Raw genomic sequence first — 7,912 nt, 5'->3', positions numbered from 1 at the left:
TCTTCGGTAAAATGGAGACTTTCCTATGGGAAGTTCAGATAGCAACCCTGTGACAAAATTTTAGTTACTCTGACAGTCAGGTAGTGGTTAAAGTTTATCAGATTACATGCTTAGGATTGGAAGTCACAATTTTTATATTCTCTATTTTATTAAATCCTCAAAGCCATCCTGAGTGGATTCACATATAACTACTCAGAGGTAGGATGTAAGCATTCACTTTTGATTATACATTATCCTAGTCTTGAAGTGTGCAACAAAAATAAAAAAGTAATAATTACAACTAATTTTTAATGTACCCTCTGCCAAACACTCCTGTAAATATTCACATCTCTTAAATAATCTAGTATATACCTCCAAACCATATAACAAAAACATCATAGTGCCCATATTTTGGGATCTTGCTAATTATTCATTTCTATTGTGTGTTAATAACTTGGAGCTTCTAAAGATAGAAAAGCAATTAATACCTTAAATGAGGTAGTGAGATATAGAGACTATAAGTTCAGACTTTTAAGATTTAAAAGAAAACATGTGTATTCTAGAGATATTTATTATATGTTTTGTGTCCTCCATATCTTATTTGAGCTTGACTTATGCCAGATGCTATATAAACACAACTAATTTTGAAACAATCTTGTCCCAACTTCTTTTTCAGGTGAAAATTCTAGGCTGTATATGGAAAATGAAATAATCATGGTCAGAATTAATTGGATTTATAAAAATAACACCATATTAATAAGTAATTGTGCTATAAGACACATTGCCTACTTGTTGGGAATACTTATTTTCACATTTTACATTTTCCAAGCAATAGTTCTTTGTTTATGTTGTGCTGGACTTTCACCAAGCATTCTACCACTGAGCTATATTTCAAGCCCTACATTTTATGCATTATCTATTCTTACCAACCTTCAATTTCTTTAAGGTTTTATCCTCCAGGATTTCATAACAATTAAGAAAATAATCCCTCCAGGACATTTTCAATTTTTTTAAAAAAAATCTGTATCATTTACAATTTTATTCTTATTTACCTTAAGTTGAGCTTTGTCCGTGAATTGCCATTACCCCTGAGCCCTTCACTTCTCTGGATATTTCCCTCAGGATATCAGTGAAGGTGTGATTAGTCTATTTGATTAACTCTGATTTAGTCTATTTGATTTGGCTCTGTAATTCTATTCCTGGAACTCATCTGAAATAATCATGTTCATATTTCATTATTTTATCTCTTGGAATTCTATCTGCTATTTGGTTCTTCTGCTTCCAGTGATTTCTCATCCCTGTCTCATTTCACAGAAATCTATTTATACACAAATGTATACACAAAATCATGTTAACAAATTTCCACTCTACTCCTGTTGACCTTTTCTTTGTATCTTTCCTCACATTTTTTCTAGGGTAGCTTATTCACATTCTTCATTTTCATAACACATAGTATTTTACCTATATTTACAAGACTTTTTAGCTTTAAGAGAGAAAAAAGGATAACATTAAAAAATCAGTGTGAATTTCATCTGACACCAAAACATCTCTGAAAAACAAGAACTCAGTCCATGAATATTTGACCGTATTGTTTTAAAATGATACATTTTTAAAGTTTCATGAGTGAAAAAAAGCTTCACACATCATTCAAGTATTATCTGTCAGAAATACTCTAGGAAATTTAAATTGCTTTAATGTTTTAATGACATGTTGAGAGAAAGTTTAATTAAAAAGAGAAATCTGTTTGTTCCTAGAGCCCCTGAACAAGATATTTCCAACGTTTAAAAATGAATGAAATTCTCTCTGCCTTACATATGTATAGGCAGTACAAAGCCCTATGATCTACTCACAAACCAACCTTTCCTGAGAATGCATGACCTTTAAAAACAAATGTCTTTTTACTCACCTTATGTTCAAAAATGTTCTTCAATAAAAAGAATTTGTAAAGGAACATGTGAATTTCTGAAATTTTCAGGAAGAGAAGAAACTATAGTTCCTGAATACATCAATACACAAGTTTCAGAACTGTTTGTTCTCAGCTAACACAGGCCCAATCTGGAAAAAAGTTTGTTAGGAAAAAAAATACTAGAAAATACCCAGAATGTTTTGTGGGTATTTGCATGCTGTTTCTGAGGTTCCTGGGACATTGTTTCCACACAGGTCATTCATGTTTCCTTATCTCCTACAAATTACCAGAGAGAGTTTCTGGGGACAGAGCTTCCTATGGGACTGTTTCTTATGAACAATTAGTTATCCACTGAACTGAGGTTGGAAGCAAGTCTCTTGTTAAGACTCATTCAATTTCCCATCACACTAGACTTTAATTTTTAAAAATGTAATTAATAATAATAAATAACACAAATCATATACCATAAGACCATAGCTAGTTTGACTAAATGATTACGGGGAATTGAAATCAGTCATCTTTGAATATTTTACTTCATTAATTCTCAGAATATGTCACATTAGATTCAATTATTTCTAGTCATAAAAATGAAGGCATCCAAAAACAAACTGCATCAATAAGATTTTTCAATGAGTAGGAAACAAGTGATACTAAAATAACTTCAAAATATTTAATGTTTTTATAAGAAGATGAAAGGCAATATCTTCACGTACAAACTACATAATATAGCCTAATGTGTGGATAACATTCAGATATAAAAATTACAAATTTCACGAGTCCATTATTTTGGAAAAATAAATTCAAATATCAAATTATAAGTACAAATGGAGAGTTTTCACTTTCAGAACTTCCTTTTGTGATCCATAATCTCTTCTCTAAGGGTAACCATTACAGTCGTGTTTTTTCATTGTATATATACTGAATATTCCCTACTCCTCTTCTACTCCAAGCCCATTCTATATCTCAATATATGTAATATGTCAAAAAACAAAATAACAAATTTAATTATGGATTGACAGCTTTTTTCATGATTTCACTGATTCATGAATCAGTGCAGCCTACATTCTACAAAATACAAAAGCAGTAGAGTGGGTTTTGTAAATTGGGAAGAAGCAAAGAGAAAAATAGAAACAGTTGATTTATTGTTATCAATGTCACTCTAGGTTACTTTTTTATTTTTATTTTTTGGTAAGGGTTAAAGCAGAGGGGACATCATCCTATTACGCTTATTCAGGTAGACCAGAATGTCTTTTCTGGAAAAACTGATCTGTTTTGCAATTGATCTATATACCTCACATTTCAGTTTGATTATGTGGAATTCAGCCTATTGTCTGCATTTTGGTTTGGTCTAGTCAGTCAGGGCCAAGTAGGAACTCAGTCCAAAACAATAGCCTACCATACTTTTTGTTTAATGGTTTCTATTCTGTGTCATTCATCTAGAAGCTGAATCAAGATGATTCCTTGATAACTGGTTTCTGGTTTTGTTCAACTAAGGGGAGTTATTTGAGACAGAGTAGAGCACAGCTAGTTTGGAATATGTTCCTCCAGCTCCCTCTCAGCCAATACCCACAAAGCTGCCCATGTTGCTCAACTAAAGATCACAGCTCCTGGAAGGTGGCCTTATGTAGAGAGACAATCTTTTCTTTCTTCTTTCCAATTCTTTGCTTTGTTACTTTGGTTTCGTGACAGTTTCTTCACTGTTACTAGTTTGCTTTTATCCAAGGTGGTCATTTATAAGAAACACATAGAAATTTCTTATTTGTATTTCTAAATCCTTTCTTGACTTCGTGTATATTTCTTTTGCTAAAGTTCCCTCAATATACCTGTTGGAGTGTGCCATCTATTTCCTGCTGGGATCCTACCAGGTATAACTCTGCTTTATAGACTAAGTTCGTTTTCTGTTTCAGGATTTTTTTTTCTAGTTTTTTATTTTATTCATTACTGTATTAAAAAATGCATGCATTTACCATGTACCTTATGATGTTTTGAAGAATATATTCTTATGCAATTATTAGATAATCCACATTATTTATCTCACAGTTCTGACTTTTGTGATGAGAATATGTTTTTATCCACTATCTTAATATTTTTCAAGAGTTCAGGGTAAGTGGCCAAAAGATCAGTGGAGTAGAGGGAAGGGGAAGGAGAGGTACCGAGGACTGAATTAAAAGAAGATATATTCCATGCTTTTATAATTTTGTCAAAATGAATTCTACTGTTATGTATAACAAAACAATAAAATAAATAAATAAAAAGGATAAAAAGAGTAAATATACTGAAAATGATATTCACCATGTACTGCAGATTTATTGAAACTATTTTTCTAGTAGTTAATGAACTATTAGTCTAACTGACAGTTTTGACCAATATAACCCAAACCCTTGTCCCAGAACCAAAACCTATTTTTATGTGATCAGCTTCTTAGATTCTGCTCATGAGTTAGTTCATAAAATACTTGTCTTTCTGTGCTGTTTTTTTTTTTTTTTTTTTACCTAACGTAATAATGTCATACAGTTCTAACCATGTTATTGCAAATAATGTAATTATTGATATTTCTTTTGCTTTTCATACTGAGCTGTGTGTGTGGGTGTGTACAAATTTTCTTTATTTGTCCATTTCCTATCTTGGCTATTGAGAATAGCCTGCCATGCACGTAGTGGTACAGATTTCATTTTCTTTGGTTATATTCCCTGTAGTGGTAGTGCTGGAACAGATGATAGTTCTATTTTTAATTTTTGAGAAATCATCATAGTGTTCTCCATAATGGCACTAATATACACCCCCCCACCCTATGAGAAGGTTTTGTTTTCTCAAATTCTCACCAGTATTTCTTATCTTATGTCTTTTAGATAATAATCATTCTAACAGTGGTTAGGTCACATGTGATTAGAGTTTTAATTTACATTTGCCTGATGGTATGTTGAGTTTTTATTTTTTCATATACTTGTTGGCTATTTGCATATGCTGTGCTGAGAAATGTCTCTCTTCTTCAGACCCTCTACTTTTTTTATTCATAGTTTTTTTTTCTAAGTTAGTGCATTATGAATATGCATAAAGGTGAAATTCTCTGTAGCATATTCACATATGTACAGAAAATTTGATCAAACTCATTCCACATTCCTCCATTTACCCATTCCTCCTCCCGCCCCTTCAATTGCCTTCCTCTATCAGAACTGATCTCTCTTCTACTTTCATGGAATTCACCACCCCTTTTTTCTTTTTTTATATCCCTTATTTTGGTTTATCTTCTGCATATCAGAGAAAAAAATTTCATCCTTGACCTTCTGTGTCTTTTTAATGCAGGTACTGGTTTTTATGCTATTGAGTTTGAACTCAATATTCTTATATTTTCTGGATATTAGCTTCTTATCAAATGCACAGTTGGCAAATATTTCTCCCCATTTTTTAAATTATTTCTTAACTCTCAATTTTTGTTTCTGTGCAGAAGCTTTTTGGTTTAATGCATTCCCATTGGTTTATTTTTGCTTTTATCTTCCTTTTTTCGTGTCATATAAAAAAATAATTTCCCAGGTCAACATTATACTTTTCCCCTATGACTTTACAAAGTGAGAGTAGAAGCAGGAGTCCCCATGGTGCAGTTAAGTCTATTCTTTGCTCAGTGGGAGACTGCTGGCATACTAGAAAAAGCCAGCAAAATTTCAAGTAGTTACTTGACAAAGCTGTTCAATTCCCCGAATCTCCTATGATCCTTCCCTCCTCTTTACCATTGTAATTCACACATACATTACAGATATATAAAAGATTTTAAATCTGAATCTTATAGATGCTTATAAACTTATAAGCTTATAGCTTATGCAGTTTTCTCTTTTTCCCCATCGTAGAGAGCTTTCCCAGGGGAAGTTAATTGTGAATTCTAAAACTTAGAAGAAATCTACAGAAACTATTGTCACCATACATGCTGCTTTAATTTTTATCGAAACCTTCATTATAAAACAGTTTAAAGTATTGTAGACACAATTTATCATAAACTAATAGAATATCATATTAAATAATTGGAATATTTCAATGTCTTCAGAAAAAGTAATACTACAAATTCTTTGTCTTCATTGTTTACCAATCAAATCCTCTGTGATAAAAACCTTTTATCATTTTGCAACAGATATCTATGTATTTTTGTAGATGGTAATAATCTTTTCCTTGGAATTTGACTCCAGTTTTTCTACGACCCTTTTAAATCTGTTCCAAAAATACTTTACTTTTTAAAATGCAAGTAGTTCAATCATATTAATATGTTCTTACTAATAATGAATATTAACAGTAAAAAGAATATATAGACATATAACTAACAATTTAGCTAACAATATAAAGAATAAATTTAAAAATTATTTGACATAATTTATTTTTATTCTTTATTTGTTACAAGTTGACATATAAAATTGTTGTTTTTCTTGTGTACAACAGGATGTTTTGAAGTATATATATATATTGTGGAATATTTAAGTCTAGATAATCAACAAATGCATTTCCAAACATTTATCATTTTTGTGATGAGAACAATTTATATCCATTCTCTTTGAATTTTTCAAGAATCCAGTATATTGTCTTTAGCTATCGTCATCATGCTGTGCAATCAATCTTTTCTCAAACAAGAGCTATGTATCTTTTTGGCCAACATTCTCAAATCTCTCCCTTAAACACCTCACTTTCTGGTAATCACAATTCTACTCTTTATTTACATGAGAAGAACTCTTTTAGATTCTCACATGAGATATATTATGAGGTATTTGTCTTTTGTGACTAACTTCTTTCACTTAACATAATATATTGGAGATTCATCTGTGTTGTTGCAAGTGACTGGATTTCCTTCTTTTTGTTGTCTATATAGGGTTCTATTGTGTCTTGCTGTTACATTTTCATGATCCATTAATTAGCTAATGGATACAGATTAATTAATCTCAGCTATTATGAATGGTCCTGTGATAATCATGGGAGTGCAGAGATTCCTTTTACTTATTTCATTTTCTTCAGATAAGTATGCAATGTGGGATTGCTTAATCATATGGCAGTTCTAGTTTTGATTTTTTGAGAGTTCCATATTTTCTTTCTATAGTGTTTGTACGTTCTGTTAACTGTGTGCAAGGGTTTTCTTTTTTTCCACATCTTTGTCAACTCCAGTTATCTTTTGACTTCAGATGATAGCCACTCTAAATAAACTGAAATGAAACCTCAATGGGTTTTCTGCATATCTCTGATGATTAGCAATGTTGAACTCTCTCTTATGTCTTTGGACATGGGGTCTTTGGAGAGAAGTAATTCAGAATTACAGGTCTTGGAAGTACTTGGATCTGCCCTGGGAATTTGGAGATCTGGTCAGGGCTGCCTGGGAACTCATTCAAACCGTGGCTTATATGTCTCCTTGATATGTCCTGTGAGTGGCCTCCCAAGGCAGGGAATTCCAGAAGGTGAGAGAACCAGGTCCCTGTTGCCACCTCCCTGGGTCTCCAGAACAGCCTTTCCAGGGCTGCCAGAAAAGCACAGCTGGATGCAGGCACAGAGACACACCAGACACAGGCACACACATGCACACTCACACACAGGGATACCACTTTTCAGGAAGAATCTTTTTAGGGATTGGTTCCATGTCACTGTGGGACTGGTGAAGCAGTCTGTCTGCCCAGCAGCTAGAGGTACTGACAGATCACCCTGTCCCTGTGTGGGGAGCCATGGGGGCACAATGGGGTGGTGGCCCAGCATGGGCTCTCATCCAAAAAAGACTTGCTAATTTCTTTTTATTTTAATCTGAGAGCCTAGAGGGGCAAAGTGGTAGCCTTGAGTTGCTGCTGCTTTCCACCACCCTAGCCTTCAAATTGAGTCCCACCTCCAGCATCTCTAGAGACTCCCACTCCATGACTACCTCTCCTCTGCAGGACCTCTGGTAAGGAGTACCTCAGTGCTTGTGTCAGTCAGGGTTCAACCAGAGAAGCAGAATGAGTAGGGGAAACATATGTAGGCATAGATGTAAACACAGATGTGTACACAGATATGTGGAGACTCTTACATGGAGGC

Source organism: Sciurus carolinensis, chromosome 7 (assembly GCF_902686445.1).
Source record: "Sciurus carolinensis chromosome 7, mSciCar1.2, whole genome shotgun sequence".
Classification (NCBI taxonomy): Eukaryota; Metazoa; Chordata; class Mammalia; order Rodentia; family Sciuridae; genus Sciurus; species Sciurus carolinensis.
Note: the sequence above shows the minus strand (reverse complement) of the source record.